The 16,870-nt window shown below is 45.5% G+C and overlaps 1 protein-coding gene across 5 annotated transcripts in view; it reads left to right on the forward strand.

Moving 5' to 3' along the window:
• RIPOR3 (RIPOR family member 3) overlaps positions 1 to 16,870 on the forward strand; it is a 103,881-nt gene that overhangs the window by 22,120 nt on the left and 64,891 nt on the right. The window contains exon 1 of one of the 5 annotated variants that reach the window (XM_083446820.1): positions 14,908 to 15,058. The exons of the other annotated variants lie outside the window; for them this stretch is intronic. The gene's annotated coding sequence lies outside the window, so the exon portion shown is untranslated. Of the gene's footprint in view, positions 1 to 14,907; positions 15,059 to 16,870 lie in introns of those variants that run through there. 5 annotated transcript variants of the gene reach the window in all.

Genomic DNA, 16,870 nt, shown 5'->3' on the forward strand with positions numbered 1-16,870 from the left:
TGTAAAAACACGCTGATTCCCGGACTGTCCGTGGACCAGATTGAGACGGCGATTGGGCCGCATCCGCCCCCCCCCCCGGCCTTAGGTTGCCTACCTCTGGACTAGATGATCCTTGGGGTCCCTTCCAGCTCTACAATTATTTGATGCTAAAGACGCCTGCTTCTTGGGAGAAGAGCGATGACAAACTTAGACAGCATCTTAAAAAGCAGAGACATCACCTTGCCGACAAAGGTCCGTATAGTTAAAGCTATGGTTTTCCCAGTAGTGATGTATGGAAGTGAGAGCTGGACCATAAAGAAGGCTGATCGCTGAAGAATGGATGCTTTTGAATTATGGTGCTGGAGGAGACTCTTGAGAGTCCCATGGACTGCAAGAAGATCAAACCTCTCCTTTCTTAAGGAAATCAGCCCTGAGTGCTCACTGGAAGGACAGATCCTGAAGCTGAAGCTCCAATACTCTGGCCACCTCATGAGAAGAGAAGACTCCCTGGAAAAGACCCTGATGTTGGGAAAGATGGAGGGCACAAGGAGAAGGGGACGACAGAGGACGAGATGGTTGGACAGTGTTCTTGAAGCTACCAGCATGAGTTTGACCAAACTGCGGGAGGCAGTGGAAGACAGGAGGGCCTGGCGTGCTCTGGTCCATGGGGTCACGAAGAGTCGGACACGACTAAACGACTCAACAACAACAATGCCCTTGACTAACAAGCTACTGCACATGATGGTGATACGGGAAAATAGGAAACTTCCTTATAAAGTCAGGCTGATGGCCCATCTAGACCAGTGCTGTTGACATTGGCTGGCTCTCCAACGCCTCTTGGAGATACTGGGGACAGAACCTGGGACCTTCAGCACACAAAGCAGATGCTGTGTCATTGAACTAATAACACACCTACGATCTTCCTGGTTTGTGGTCCTAGATTGTGGTTGGGGATGAGTAGTTCTTGTTGAAAGATGGAAGGTCAGGCGACTCCCTTGGCACACTTTGCAGTGTTGGTGGAGAAGGCATTCACTATATTGCCTGTATTTGGTTTGATCTCCATATCTGCTGTTGGTTGATCTGGGTGCAAAGTCTCTGAACCTGCTTCAGTTGCTGCATGCCCAGACTTAAGAGTAGTAATAGTAGAGTAAGAGTAGTAATAGTACCTGTGCAGGCAAAAAGTCAAGGTAACTGTGGAAAAGAATCTGACCCAGTCAAGGAGATTTACACGTAGATTTTCCTTATGGTTTAACAATCAGGAAACTCTGGACATTGTAGCTCTGTGTGGGGAATACAGTAGCAGACTTTTTAAAACTCCCAACATCCTTAACAAACAACAGCTCTTAGGATTATTTGGGGTAGCTGTTAAATGGTATGGGATTGTTTTAATTGTAGGGTGAGGGTGTGGCCTTGTACCACCTGGCTTCCCCCAAAGAATCCTGGGAAATGTAGTTTGTTAAAGGCCCTGAGAGTTGTAAGGAGCCCTCTATTCCCCTCCTAGAGCCTAAGTTCCTTGGGAAGACAGGCTGACTCTTAAACCACTCTGGGAATTGAAGTTCTGGGAGAGGAATAGGAGTCTCCTAACAACTCTCAGCACCCTTAACAAACTACAGCTCCCAGAACTCTTCGGGGGGAAGAGTTCTGCTTTGAATTCCAGTCGTAGTTCCAGTCGTGACCGGCTCTGGGGTTGCAGCGCTCATCTCGCTTTATTGGCCAAGGGAGCTGGCTACAGCTTCTGGGTCATGTGGCCAGCCGCTTCTGGCGAACCAGAGCAGCACATGGAAACGCCGTTTACCTTCCCGCCAGAGCGGTACCTATTTATCTACTTGCACTTGACATCCTTTCGAACTTCTAGGTTGGCAGGAGCTGGGACCGAGCAACGGGAGCTCACCCTGTTGCAGGGATTCGAACCGCCAACCTTCTGATTGGCAAGTCCTAGGCTCTGTGGTTTAACTCACGTCCCTCTGATGGTCAGGGGTCCTTTACCTTTAACAACTCTCAGCACCCTTAACAAACTACAGCTCCCAGAACTCTTTGGGGAGAAGTGGTATAATACTGCTTTGAATGTATAGTGCAGACGGGAGCATGCTTAGGAGCTAGTACTGATGGCTGTGTCTGGGCAGGTTGAGCAGCTGCCACTCCCGCCAAAAGGCTCTGCATGGAACCCTCTGCACAGTGCTTCAGAGTTACTTTAATTTATGGTCCTTTCCACCGAGCCATCCCTTGTGTTTACATTTTTCCCTTTAAATGGTGTCATACATAATTTGTTCTCATAAATAAAGAAGAGAGCAGTGCTCCTCTGAATTTATTATCTATTTTTGCAGCATGCTCCTGCCAGCTTTTTATGATTATTTAAAGACACTGATAAGTGCTTACTCGCACAAATGCTATCATAACTGTACACTTTGGATCCCATTCCTACCTGCAGAAAAATAAGACCCCATAAAAATTTACAATGCAAACCTCTGCATGTATGCTCAGTCCTATGGAGTCCAGTGGGGCTTATTTCTGGGTGTGTACAGAATTATAGCCATAAAGCAAAATTCTAACCATGTCTGCTGAGGAGCGAATCCTACTGAATTCAGCGAGGCTTGTTTTCAGTTAAATGGGGTTAGGATTGCAGCTTTAATCTCATTCTCTTAATTTATTATGACTATATTATCACATTTTTAGAAATATAAAGCATCTTCCCTAACAGTCAAGCCAGCCGATTCAGAATCTGCTAACTTGATCCCCTCGTTTCAAGATTAATGCGCTCTCGTTTGGTTTAAAGGAAACCCAGCACATTTTAAACATTTCTAATCAATGATCTGACATTCATATGGCTAGGGTATAGTAAACTGATTAGATCTGCATGCTGTGAGATCTCAGTGAAGTGTGCATCTTCAGGTATGCATAATATTCAGGTATTCAGGTATGCAGAATATTCAGGTATGCAGAATATTCAGGTATGCAGAATATTCCGTATTATTCCAAGTCCTTATTCAGATCCAGAGGAGGTGGGAACCCCAAACAACCAATGAGAACTAAGTATACCTAGTGGCCATATAATGCTGAGTGTCATTTAGGTAGAAGACCCAGAGGGCAGGGGAAAAGGTGAAACGGAATGAAGTATCCTGTGCCTGGAACCCCGAATGTTTGAGCATGTCATGCTGCAACATAATGTTGCAGGCCCCGCTTGCAAATCCATTTGTGACCACATTTCCATACACATTCCAATATTGGGTGGTGTTACACTAGTTTATTATATGTGCTTATTTTACCCTGTAATAGTATGGGAGGAAAGAAGAAGTGAACAGTACAGGCACGTATTTCTTGAGGCTCAGGTTGAGCTGGGAGACCTAATCGTCATCAATATTATTCCACCGTTCTCCATCCATGTGGCTTGCTTTTAAAGAGCTAAAGTGCTGTTGGACTCTCTGGTTCCTGCGCTGTGAGGGAGCAGATGGTATTTCTCACCATCATCTAACTAAGCCCATAGCAGAAGTAGAAGAAGAGAGCAGGTCAGTAAATATTTTCCTTCCTTCCTTCCTTTTTTCTTTTCTTTTTTTAAAAACGAAACCTTGGAAGTAGGAAAAACCCTGATGTATCTTTCCTATAGAAAGCCATAACTAATGTGTTTTTCCATCATTCAAGCCAAATCGTGATTATAGAAGTCTTGCTCCTCCTCCCTCCGAAGCCATGGCAAAACTCCCAGGGCACTTGCTAGGATCAGGATTGGGCCAGAGAAGCAGGAATGGTGCCATTTCTATCATTATCTTAGCAGCAGCAATTTCCCCCTCCCACAAGCGGTCAAATCAAAGCATGGCTAAATGTGCAATTGCAGGAGCTGTGTTGATTCTGGGCAAACCTAAGTCACTGGTACAGAGCCTGTGGCTCTGTGGATGTTGTTGGACAACAACTGTATTCAGCACCAGCCAGGATGGATTGTAGTCAGGAGTGCTCAGTGTGTTTGGGGACGGTAGTGCCCACCTGACATGGCCTGAGAGGGGGAGGATTGAGGTGGCAGGGAGGCTGGTGCAGTGCAAATACACCAGCAGGAGCATCCAATTTCCTCCGCCGATGTGCTTGCACCTCACCCAACTCCTTGCTCCTCCACCTGCTGGTAAGCACCAGCAACTCAGCCGTCAGGAGGTCAGTTGCGTGCTGCCCTCTTGCAACACCATCTGCTACTTGTAGTCCAGCAACTTCTAGAGGGCACCAGGTTGGGGAAGGCAGCTCCAGGACAACCACTGCTAAATGTCAAGTGCTGGACTTTGCACAGCTCCAGGCAGCTCACATTCTAAGTGCATCCAGCTGACCTAGGAGGCATTTTGGGACAGGGCCTTTTCAGTGGTGGTGCCAGTCTCGTGTCATTCTCTCTCCAAGGAGGCTCGCTTTTTGTCCTTCCCCCTCTTTCCACCTTCACTTTTTTAAAATTGCTGCTGCTTCATTGGTGGTTTTATTATGATTTACTTTGCTCTGGTTTTATTGTTGTTTGCATTGTGCTGCAAACCGTCATTTGGTTAATGGGTGGCGTCTATAACTAAACACACCAAATAAATCAATTAATTTGTGCTAATTGCCCCTGGAGATAGGGTTAACAGCGAGGAGAATGTCTTGAGAGCTGCATGCAGCCTGAAAGATGTATATTTCCTGGCCTTGTTCTTTCCTAAGGCTTCTCCCCCTCCCTTGATAGTTTCCTGAAAGTATGCCCTTACTTTTAAAGGGCTTATTAGCATTCAGCCAAATGCAGTTCTGGTTCCTGCCAAGACTGAGCAGACTGTCCAGCTAGATTTTGCTGCATTCCAGAATCTGCGATTCAGGCATTTGAATTTGTCATCAGATTGAAATGGAAACCAGCGGAGGCAACAGCGGGCTCTCTCTGAGCTCGTAAATCAGTCTGCAGCAGAGTGGCTTGTTCTGGGCCTTTGGACTGAGTGGAAAGAAAACCTTTCAGGAGTGTGCTTGGAGCATCTTGTCTAGGTCTTCTGAGCAGTGACAAGATCCCGGTTTGCTATTGACCAGAGTGGAGCTCAAGGAGAGTGTGGAACAGCCCTCCAGCTTGTGCAGCTGATCTTGTGAATGCGCAGACAATGACATAGACCGAGGGGGAATGCATGTAGTTCGGTGGGAGATCACAGGCTTAGCAGGCGTAAGGTCACGAGTTCAATTCCTGAGATCTCCAGGTAGGGCTGGGGAAACACTCGTGCCTCAAATCCCAGAGTACTGCTGAAAGTAATACTAAGCTGGATGGACCCATTGGCCAAACAGCTTTTGTTGTAGAATTGTAGAGTTGGAAGGGACTCATCCAGTCCAACGCCCTGCAATACAGGAATCTCAGCTAAATCCTACGTGACAGATGGCCACACCTTGATTGATTAATTGGAAAGACACCTGATTTGGTAAGCAAAATAAAGGAAGGAGGGAAGGTGGGAAGCCTGCAGACAGTCTTGCCAGAGTGGTGCATGCTCTAGTTATCTCTCGCTTGGACTTGCAATGCACTCTATGTGGGGCTACCTTTGAAGGTGACCCAGAAACTACAACTAATCCAGAATGCAGCAGCTAGACTGGTGACTGGGAGCAGCCGCTGAGACCATTTTACACCGGTCTTGAAAGACCTACACTGGCTCCCAGTACATTTCCAAGCACAATTCAAAGTGTTGGTGCTGATTAAAGTCCTAAATGGCCTCAGTCCAGTATACCTGAAGGAGCATCTCCACCCCCATCATTCTGCCCGGACACTGAGGTCCAGCGCCGAGGGCCTTCTGGTGGTTCCCTCACTGCGAGAAGCCAAGTTACAGGGAACCAGGCAGAGGGCCTTCTTGGTGGTGGCACCTGCCCTGTGGAACACCCTCCCACCAGATGTCAAAGAGAACAACAACTACCAGACATTTAGAAGACATCTGAAGGCAGCCCTGTTTAGGGAAGCTTTTAATGTTTAATAGGTTATTGTATTTTAATATCCTGTTGGAAGCCACCCAGAGTGGCTGGGGAAACCCAGCCAGATGGGTGGGGTATAAATAATAAATTATTATTATATAAGGAAGGTAGCTAGTGGACACCAGTGGAGACTGGTGCCCACTGGAACTGGTAGGGCAGAAGGTAGAGAGGCAACAGTTGGTGAAGTAGAAGCCAATGACAGGTGGAGCCCACTTGTTGTTGTTCTTGTTGGTATACTTCTGTGTACCCATAGACCTCGGGGCAGTTCACAACATAAAATTGCAATACACAAAGCACAAAATACACAACAAAAACAAAGGCAATCCAATCGTCTGCCCCCCCCTTCCACAACACATTTAAAAGGGCATCGGATATCAATGAGGCCAAGGCCAGGTTCAAGAGGAACGTTTTCACCTGGCACCTAAAGGTCTATAATGAAGGCACCAGCTATTTCAGGTTTGGTCCCCATTCTCCTCCCTACAAACTTCTACAAAGGCAAGAGATGGATGGAGGAGGAGGAAGATGATGATGATGGCAAGAGCCACCTTTGGACAATATGTAAGGAAGACGGCAGGCATTGCTACAGCCCTTACAGACCAAGAAACCCCTTCCTCGATCCTTCATCTCCCTCTTGCCTCGATGTCCAAACTCCCTGGATTTTTATTCTTATTGCAAAATGTTTAAACTCTGAAATATTCAAGGAAGTATTATGGAAGGAAGGGATCAGTATATCTGGAGAAGCTGGCTTGGCTACAAGGGTTAGCCCAAAGGTACATGAACTGACCGCTCCAGTTTTTGTTCTCAGCCTTCAAGGCTCTGGGAGAAGCCAGCTAATTAATTTTCACATCCAGCCTCTACTGGAGGCTGCTTCATTGCTTGTGGTTTGTGGATTTACTGGCAGCAAGACCGCTCTGCCTCAGGAACTCTGTTTCCTAAGGATCTTCAGAACAACCTTGTAAATTTCCTTGTTCAGCAAGGATGTTATTTATACCCTAATCCAGCTGTGGTACACACAGGGCTCCTGCATGCTCAGGGATTCCTCTTTTCCATCAATGGCCTTTGCAGATCTGTATGTGAGACAGATGAACTCAGGGAGACTGTGCAAAGTTTTGTGCATGCACCAAAGCTTCTGCCTGTCTTTGGGTTGCAATGCCTGCGACAGCGACAGGGCCAAATATGTGTGCAAACCGCACATGTATATGACCCTGTGGCAAGCTCTGCCAAGAATGTTGGCAATATTAATTTTAAGAGTATAAATTTCCTTGCAACCAAGAATGCACATGAAAGAATTTAGAAGGCTTGAATCCACGCATTGTAGATTTGTAGAATGCACACAGCTCTGGTTATATATAACTTGTTAGCTGTGCTGCAGCTTGGTTTGCTGAGTGCTGGGTGATGCTTTAATTGAATTTTGTGGGTGAGGCATAGACTTTCAGTCTAGGGTCTGGGGTTTTTTTTACAGTCTTTTAAAAAGAAATATGCATGCTTTCTATTTTGCTAATCAGTTTTTGATGTGCGTTTTCTATTGTTTGCTCTGTTTCCCTCTGAATTGAAGGCACCACCCTTTATGGGCTGAAAACCTGGACAAGTTGTCTAACTTGTTTGGTGGGTGGGCTAGTTGCTAGATGGAAGTCAGGTTCTTAATTTGTCCCAGTGGGCAAGAGGGTGGTGACCAAACAAGACTCGAGAGGCTGTACTCTGTTTGAAAAGATTTATTTTAAATGCATCAGCAGAAGACCAGTGAATGCATTTCAGTTTGTAAAAAAAGATATAAGCAGAATAATGTCAAAGAGGAAGCAACAGCACATTGTGAGCAAATGAATCTTGGGAAATGCCAAACACAAAGTGACTATTGCATGCATAGTGTGAAATACCGTATTTTTCGCTCCATAGGGCGCACCAGACCATAGGGCGCACCTAGTTTTTTTGGGGAGGGGGAATAAAGAAAAAAAAGTTATCCCCCCCCAGCCCCAAAGAGCAAAGAAGCCAAGACAGCGAGCGGGATCCATCCTGCTGGCTGTCTTGGCTTCCTCTTTAGCCATGCGCAACCTCTCCAGCTGGGAGAGGCTGCATGCGGCTTTGGCAGAAGCCAAGTCATAGCTTCTGCGGATATGTCCGCAGATTGCGGATAGCTGCCTGAAGCCCAGGGAGCGCAGCGCGAGTTGGCGCTGCATTCCCCGGGCTTCAGGATGCAGGCTGCTATCCGCAAGCCTTCAGAGCCTGGCGGGAACTCCCGCCACACTCCAAAGGTTTGCAGATAGCTTCCTGAAGCCTGGAGAGCGAGAGGGGGCGGTGTGCACCGACCCCTCTCGCTCTCCAGGCTTCAGCGAAAGCCTGCATTCGCTCCATAGGATGCACAAACATTTCCCCTTCATTTTTGGAGGGGGAAAAGTGCGTCCTATAGAGCGAAAGATACGGTATGCCTTTTAGTTTAAGAGAAGGACGTAGCTACCAATTGAAAGCCAAATTCCAGGAAGCAGGCTCCTTAGGTGCATGTTTCTACATATCAGCCAGGTGTCCAAGAAACAGAATCCAGGATCTATGTGATTTACAAGAACCCCTCCTCATTAGAACTGTCGGTTGAACTGACCCAAGCAGGATGATTAAGGTCTGTGTGGAGATAAACTTTAACCAAAAGTATGCTTTAAGGAGACCGAGAAGCAATAAGAACTTTTGGGAATGGCGCAGCAATTAATTCGGAGTCGCCATCTTGCCAAAGGATTTATAGCCGGGAGGAAGAACGGATTTGTTTTCAGACTGCATTCCTAGTGAATCTCCTCAGAGGTTTTGAGAAAGGAGGCAGATTGGTGAAGATTAATGACGCTAAGACTGTTTTGATGTATGGAAGTGATGTTATATGGAAAACGTCTGGATATGGCTACTGGATAAAAAAAATAATATCCACGCAGGATTACAAACTGTTCTAACCAGCTTGTGGAGACTATCAGAGGTCACAAAGAGAAAGGAAAAATATATGAAAATAACAACAAGAGATGTGGAAAAATAATAAGAAAGGACTGGATAGTACTGTGAACATCATAAGGTTAGATTTGTGGACACTAAAACAGCAGTTAAGAAGCAAGAAGTTGATTGGATCTCTTCAGAACTTGAAATTTAAAATGTGTAATTTGGAATTTATGTAATTTGGTTTGATTTGATGTGATTGGTCGGTTAATAAAAAATTATTCTTAAGAAACAGAATCCAGGAAAATCCAACAGAAAAATCAAATCAAATAGTAAACCTAACCTGAGAAAGAAAGTAATCTATATTTAAAGCTGTCCATAGACCAAAGCTCAGGAAAAAACAACTAGTTTGTGTGTAAAATCTCAAGGAACAGTTTGGATACAAGGGTAAAATCCTCCCAAAACAAGGAACAAAAATTAAATCAATGCTGCACAGCTCAATATCTGGAAAACTCAGCACAGGAAAGCCTAACCCAGTGGAAAATTATTAGAAGCAGAAAGAGCAGAATCTAAAAACAGTGTTTTTTCTTTGTGTGTTCCAAGCAAGATAGATCTTACAGCACAAAAAGACATAAGGAAAAACTGCTTGTGTAAAAACAAGATGAAGCTAAGTTGGGAGTCCCCAGTATCCCAAAACCCCTTTCCTGCTCGCCGATTAGTTCCTTTAATGTTGTGGTGCAAATGCAGTGGCAGAAGAGCAGGACTGGTTCAACCAGTGCCATTTGCACTGTACCAACCCTCCCCCGCCCCGCCCAGTAAGCAAAAGCAGTTCACCTGCTGAGTGCCTAGCATAGTGCCTCTGCCTCACTGGGCAAGCTGCTTCTCTCTGCCTATCCACACACACACACAGAGCATCAGTAGCAGTGCATAGCATGGTGCATGATTTATTAGGATCAGCAGACAATTCTACAGTGGTGAGCTGGCAAAGGATGTTGCAAAAGTTAGTGTGTTACACTTGGCTGTGGAAACCTGGGTTCACCTCCCTGACCAGCCACAAAGTTCAATGAGGCAGCATCTAGGTAAAGGTAAAGGGACCCCTGACCATTAGGTCCAGTTGTGACCGATTCTGGGGTTGCGGTGCTCATCTCGCTTTATTGGCTGAGGGAGCCGGCGTACAGCTTCCAGGTCATGTGGCCAGCATGACTAAGCCGCTTCTGGCGAACCAGAGCAGTGCACAGAAATGCCGTTTACCTTCCCGCCGGAGCGGTAGCTATTTATCTACTTGCACTTTGACGTGCTTTCGAACTGCTAGGTTGGCAGGAGCAGGGACAGAGCAATGGGAGCTCACCCCGTTGTGGGGATTTGAACTGCCGACCTTCTGATCATCAAGTCCTAGGCTCTGTGGTTTAACCCACAGCACCACCCACGTCCCTCTGAGGCTGCATCTACACAGCTATAAAAAAAAAAACCGCTCTGAGAACACTATGAAAAAACAACAAAGTTTTAAAGTTCACAATGGAAAATTTCACAGTGTTCCGGGTTCAGCTCTACAGCGCCATCTAGTGCCACAGTGTTAGAATGCATTTATAACTTCTTTTTAAAAACAAATGTAGCTGAGTCCTTAAGTATCTGAGCCTAGTCTTCTTACAAAGTGGGGTGCCCTCCACCCATGCATACCACCATGGGCTGCGGTGCTCTGGCAGATAATGACATTTCTCCTGTTATGTTAAAAAAGTTCCTTATTCGTAGAATTGTAGAGTTGGAACTTGGAAGGGACCCTGAGGATCATCTAGTCCAAAACCCTGCAATACAGGAATAGGCAGCTGTCCCATACAGGGATCAAGCCTGCCACCTTGGTGTTACCAGCACCATGCTCTAACCAACTGAGCTATCTGTTAAGTTGTGGGTGAACATATCAGACGACAAAGCGATTCTTCAAACAGCTTTAGTTTATTCACAGGCCAGAACAGAACTGAACTGAACTGAAGAGTTCAGCCAGCCTGCTTATATAGAGCTCCAGTACAACGCAACTGTAACAACTTTCTGTAACTATCCAATCACTGAACGTCACTTTCAATCCCTTATATGCATATGTGGACCTGAGTGAGAACTATCTACAGTATCCCCCTGCTGGCCCAGGGTGAGAACTTCAGTACATAACACTATCCAGGCCCTTTCTTCAATGGTTCCCAATTCATTCCCAAGGGAAGGTGGTGCCTATGACAAGCAGAACCATCTAATTCCTGTTTGGTCCCCATCCCCTTCCCTGGTATGCTGTGCTAAGATGAAGGAGGAAGGAATCTGACACTCCTTGTACTGGTTGCAAGTAAGAAGGTAGGCAAGTGGGGGGGGGGGCAACTAGGATTGGCAGGGCAGCTTGCCAATTGCCCTAGTGGACCAGCCTCCACTGCCTGCGTTCCTCCTCTGTCCTCTGTGAGCGTGTCTGTCTGTGTGTATTCTACAGCTGCCAGATTTACAGTTAATAATCCTCCTGTGCTTCACATGAGGCGCACTGTTATTTCTGTTTCCTTAATTTGATCTGTCTCCTGGACATCCTAGTCATGCAGTTCCCCAGCTGTAAAATGTAAAATCCTTACATGATGGCTAAAGAGGATGAGGGTGTAGTCAAAGCCTTTCGAGAAGACAAAAGCCAAGATTTTTCCCTTTAAAAAAAAAGCATTGTATTAGCCTGTATCCAGTTTAAACAGTGCAAGATTCCGTGGTGGTAGTGTTAAGGTGGAGAGGACAGACTTTCTGTTGGAGAATAGCTTGTTTGCTGCTTAAAAAAGAAGAAAAGCAATGAGGCAGAGAGGTTTTCCGCAACCAGGGAGGCAAAATGCACAGCCTGGAAAAAGGGACTCACAAAATATCAGGGAGAGATGGGCAGTACTGCAGATGCTCACCATTTTTTCCCTTAATTTCATAGAATCATAGAGTTGGAAGAGACCACAAGGGTCATCGAGTCCAACCCCCTTTCCCTTTTGAAAGGGAAATTCTCCCATTCCTGAGCTTTATAGTTGTGGACATCTTTGTTTCCAAGGAAGTCCTCCCAAACTGCTTTGAAATAAAATAAGGGTGTTTAAATGTCCGTTTTGTGTTGTTGTGGCAGGGGAGTAGGAGTGTGTCTCTTGCCCCCAGTGGTGTCACAGGCCCTAGCCTGATTCCCTAGAAAATGCACACATGGTCTGTCTCCAGGTGAAGATAGAAAAGTCTTTATTACAGTCTTGGTCCCTAAAATTTGTTTTAATTTATTGGAAGCAACTCAGAGTGCCTGGGGCAACCCAGTCAGATGGGTGGCATATAAATAATACGCTATTCTTATTATTAGCCAGAAGGTGACAAAAATGCTCAACAATCATGTCCCACAAAGCACCCCAAACTGCAATGAATGTGCAAACTGGGATTAGAAGAAAAACATCCCCCAAGTGATTGAAATTCTGCAGTTTCTGTGCTGGGAAAACATGATTTCCTCACAACTGAAGCAATCTGGGGAAAGAAACCCAGACCCCTCACAACCAATGAGTAACAGCTGCCCTTTTTATTGTGCAGTAAAACAATCCTCTTGTTTAACATATGGTCGAGGATGTGTTGATTCTGTCTTTCTGTAATTGTCTGCATTGGTGATCCGCAGGCATCAGAAACACAAATTCCTGGGAATCTTGACGACTCATATTTTAAAAGCCACAAGTTTCTAGTCTCTATGATTCCAAGGTAAAACTGTACAAATGGGTGTGAGATGCCACATGGCTGAAAAGGGTGTGTTTACTTTGGATAAAAGTACATGTGTGTTGTTTAGCTGATGTTTTAAGGGCCATGGATAGTGCCCCAGAGACAGGGTGACTGTACACCCTACTTTTCTTTATTTGAAGGGTTGTTCAGTCCACGTGTGGTTTAAAGGTAAAGAATCCTAAGGAGGGATTGCAGGAGGGGGTCCTTCAATAGTGAAGGTAATGGTAAAGGACCCCTGGACGGTTAAGTCCAGTCAAAAGTGGCTGTAGGGTTGCAGCGCTCATCTTGCTTTCAGGCGAAGGGAGACAGCTTTCCAGGGCATGCGGCCAGCAGGACTAAACAGCTTCTGGTGCAACAGGACACCATGACAGAAGCCAGAGTGCATGGAAATGCCGTTTACCTTTCCGCCACAGCGGTGCCTATTTATCTACTCGCACTGGCATGCTTTCGAACTGCTAGATTGGTAGGAGCTGGGACAGAGCAATGGGAGCTCACCTCGTTGCAGGGATTTGAACCGCCCATCTTCTGATTGGCAAGCACAAGAGGCTCAGTGGTTTAGACCACAGCGCCATCCGTGTCCCTAATAGCGAACACCTGGAGAGCAGACTGAGCAGGCACCCAGGCCAAATGGCCACAGCCTTTCCCATTATGGTGGTTTTTCTATTTAAATTATAGCAGTCTCTTCTAAATTTACATTTATACATATCTATGCATTTGTAAATATTATCCACATCGATGTCCTCTTTCGCTCCCTTGTTTGGTGATGCGTTTCCTCCTTTTTGATTATGCGTAGTGCTCTCCCATGTAGTGCTCTTCTATCTGCCTTCGCATCCTTCACTTTCTGCTTAGTATTTGTCTTAACCACATCAGCCCTGACCAAGAAGCCAAATTTCGGTGAAAACCCAAACCTTAGGTTCAAAATGCATGATGCTAACCAACACATTTCCTAGAAGTCTGCTTGCTTAACTTGCACAGATGAGTACACAGAGAGGAAAGAGGATCCCATGATTAAGAATTTGGGTTTGTCCAGTTTGGTGAGCAGTGTACATTGGTGGGATGCAAACATGCACTCACATTTTGGGTGCCTGGTTAATACAAGTACAGTAGTGCCTTGGTTCTTGAACTTAATCCATTCCGGGAGTCTGTTCGACTCCCAAAACCATGCAAAAACCAAGGTGCGGCTTCCGATTGGCTGCAGGAGGTTCCTGCACTCAAGTGGAAGCTGTGTCAGACATTTGGCTTCCGAAAAACATTTGCAAACCAGAACACTTACTTCCGGGTTTGCAGTGTTCAGGAGCCTATCTGTTTGACAACTAAGCCATTCTAGAACCAAGGTAACACTGTAATATAGTAATGCAGTCCATGGTCAGCCAACAAGCATGTTTCTTTCCATGACTTGATGGCTGCTGACGGCTGCTGATAAATTGGTTGCTTCGCACTGTGGAGTTGCGTAACTGTGCCATTTGCTTATTTGTAACAGAAGGCTGTTGAAGCATCTTGCGCAATGCCAGCACAGTGGTTTCCAAGCTTTTTAGGCCGTCTGTATTTAATATACTGTGTACCCGTCTTTCTCTCCCAGGGAGCCTGGTTTCCATATGCCCTTAGGGCTGAACTACATGTTACATGCAGTTGTGTGCAAGTTTCCCCAGATGGCATTTTCCCTCCCAGAGAAGCAGGGTTGAGAGGGAATGATGTAAAGGGAAGAAGCCTTGGGGGAAAGAGATGCCTAGACCTTTCTCCACCTGCCTCTTCTCTCCCCCCCCCCAATTGTATTTTATCAAGTTTCCAAAATTTTAACATTTGCAATCAAAACACAATTTCGTCTTTTCTCTTATTTTTATCAACTTCCCACCCTGTCTTCCATGGGGTTGTTGTCTCTCCCCTTCTGCCACACCCTATCTTCTATCTATTAAATCATAACCACAGCATTATAATCTAATTACTCAAATCCTGCTTGCGAGTCCTTCGTACTATAATTTTGCTTTAACTAGTCCTGAAAAAGGCTTCCATTCTTCCACGAAACACTCACCATTAGAGTCTCTTAATTTTGTTGTTAATTTTGCCAGTTTCATTACCATACCTATCCTTTGCCAGTTCCATAGTCCATTACCATACCTATCCTTTCTTCTTTGCTTGTTTGTCAGCCTTGTTGACAAGTAGGGCAGGACATAAGGAAAACAAAGTTTCTCCGCTTTGGCAAAGAAAGAGTTCTCCGCTTTGGCAAACTGTGACAGCATTGCTCATCATGACCTCATTTTCTTTTCTCAAGTGCTGCTCTCAGTTGTTGTTTTCTAGTTTTGTACAGAAATTGAAAATCAGAAATGTGGGGTGGTTCTGTGCATAAGTGCTTTTAATGGTGTCACCCCTCTCCCCGGCGTTTTATTTACTGTATGAGCTGAAGAAAACCCCCCGCAAATGGTTGAAGCAGCAGTGATGGAGGAGGGGATACGCCATCTTTTCCCCAGCACCATTTTGATGTTCTAAATTGCTCTCTCTCCCCCCGCTGCTCCCAAGCTAAAGAGAGGTACCAATATCATACTCATAGTGGTCTATAGCATGTGGGGCGGGGAGGAATTTAGATAGGAAAATGGTGCTGCAGGTAATGGTTTACCTCCCTCTCCTCATCCTGCACCACTTTCTCCAATCAAGAAAGAGCCCATATTTTGTATGACATCTCTTTTGCCTGTATGATGTAAAACTGGAGCGAAGAACCTCAGACCCTGTGGCCCTCTGTAGTCTCTCTAGGCGGCCTTTGGAGCTTTTCACAAGGCATACCCCATCTCTACAGGCCCTCCTTTCAACCTTGAGTGTTTTAGTCTGGCTGGATCGTGCTGGCATTGTAATGATATCCTTCTACTCGAATATTTCTTACTTGTCTTGCTTGAGATTGCTGTGTGTGCAAAGGTCAAATTCACATTCATTGCTCCACCCACATTTCCTTTGATTCTGCCTGTGGCCTCTGAAAGCTTGACCAGAAGGGAATGCGGCTCTGCTGCTGAAAAAGAATCCCCATCTCTTGGGGGATTATCTATCATCTATCTATCTATCTAAAGCAATGACAAACCTCGACAGCATCTTAAAAAGCAGAGACATCACCTTGCCAACAAAGGTCCATATAGTTAAAGCCATGGTTTTCCCAGTAGTGATGAATGGAAGTGAGAGCTGAACCATAAAGAAGGCTGATCGCCGAAGAATTGATGCTTTTGAATTATGGTGCTGGAGGAGACTGCAAGAAGATCCAACCTATTCATTTTGAAGGAAATCAGACCTGAGTGCTCACCGGAAGGACAGATCATGAAGCTGAGGCTCCAATACTTTGGCCACCTCATGAGAAGAGAAGACTCCCTGGAAAAGACCTTGATGTTGGGAAAGATGGAGGGCACAAGGAGAAGGGGAAGACAGAGGACAAGATGGTTGGACAGTGTTCTTGAAGCTACCAGCATGAGTTTGACCAAACTGCGGGAGGCAGTGGAAGACAGGAGTGCCTGGTGTGCTCTGGTCCATGGGGTCATGAAGAGTCGGACACGACTAAACAACAACAACAACAACAATCTATCTAATCCCCATCTCTTGATGTGAAAAGGATGCCATGTGCATCCTTGTGGAGACCACTAGTAAGAAGACCTCTGTGCCTTCTGATGACTCTTGCTTACTGACAAGCCCACAGCTGTTCACAGTTTTGTAGCGCTGCCACTTTAAAGGAATAAAGGCCAGTGCCAGTTGGGCAGCCAGCCTTTCAGATTTAGGGAAAAGATGACGGAAACGATTTCCAAAGTGCTCCTCATTGACCTTGGAGCACAGCACTTCGGAAAATCCCATCCGAGTCAATGCCAGCTTTTGAGGGAGTGAAAACATAACCCCAACAAAACAAATTAAAAATAGATGTTTTGCAAACTTTGGGCCATGATTCATTCTCCGAAGGAGATAATACTATTATGTGTTTCCACTTCTCCATTAAGAAATTCCAGGGGTTGCAGAGCTCAGTGGGTTTGGTCTTCTTTGGGTTGAGTTCACTGGAGGCTTTTGGCATTTTGCAATATTTGCATTTATTTACAAATCTACAGGTTGTACACAGGTGAATGGACTAATGGTCTGCCTCAGTATAAGGCAGCTTCTTATGTCCAGGAAATATTACGTTCATCTATCCCAGGGAACCATTTAGGGATGTGTTCTTTAATGCATCCCCATACCCCTAGACATTTTGCTCTGTGGGACAGTTTTTGAGGCTCTGCCTCAAATCAGATTAGGAATTTAAACATTACTAGAACTTGTGTTTATTTTTCAACAGACACATATACATTACAGTGAATGTCAGAAATTTGGTGGCTTATCAGCG

The sequence above is a fragment of the Podarcis tiliguerta genome (assembly GCF_965153285.1).
Source record: "Podarcis tiliguerta genome assembly, chromosome: 6".
Lineage (NCBI taxonomy): Eukaryota > Metazoa > Chordata > Lepidosauria > Squamata > Lacertidae > Podarcis > Podarcis tiliguerta.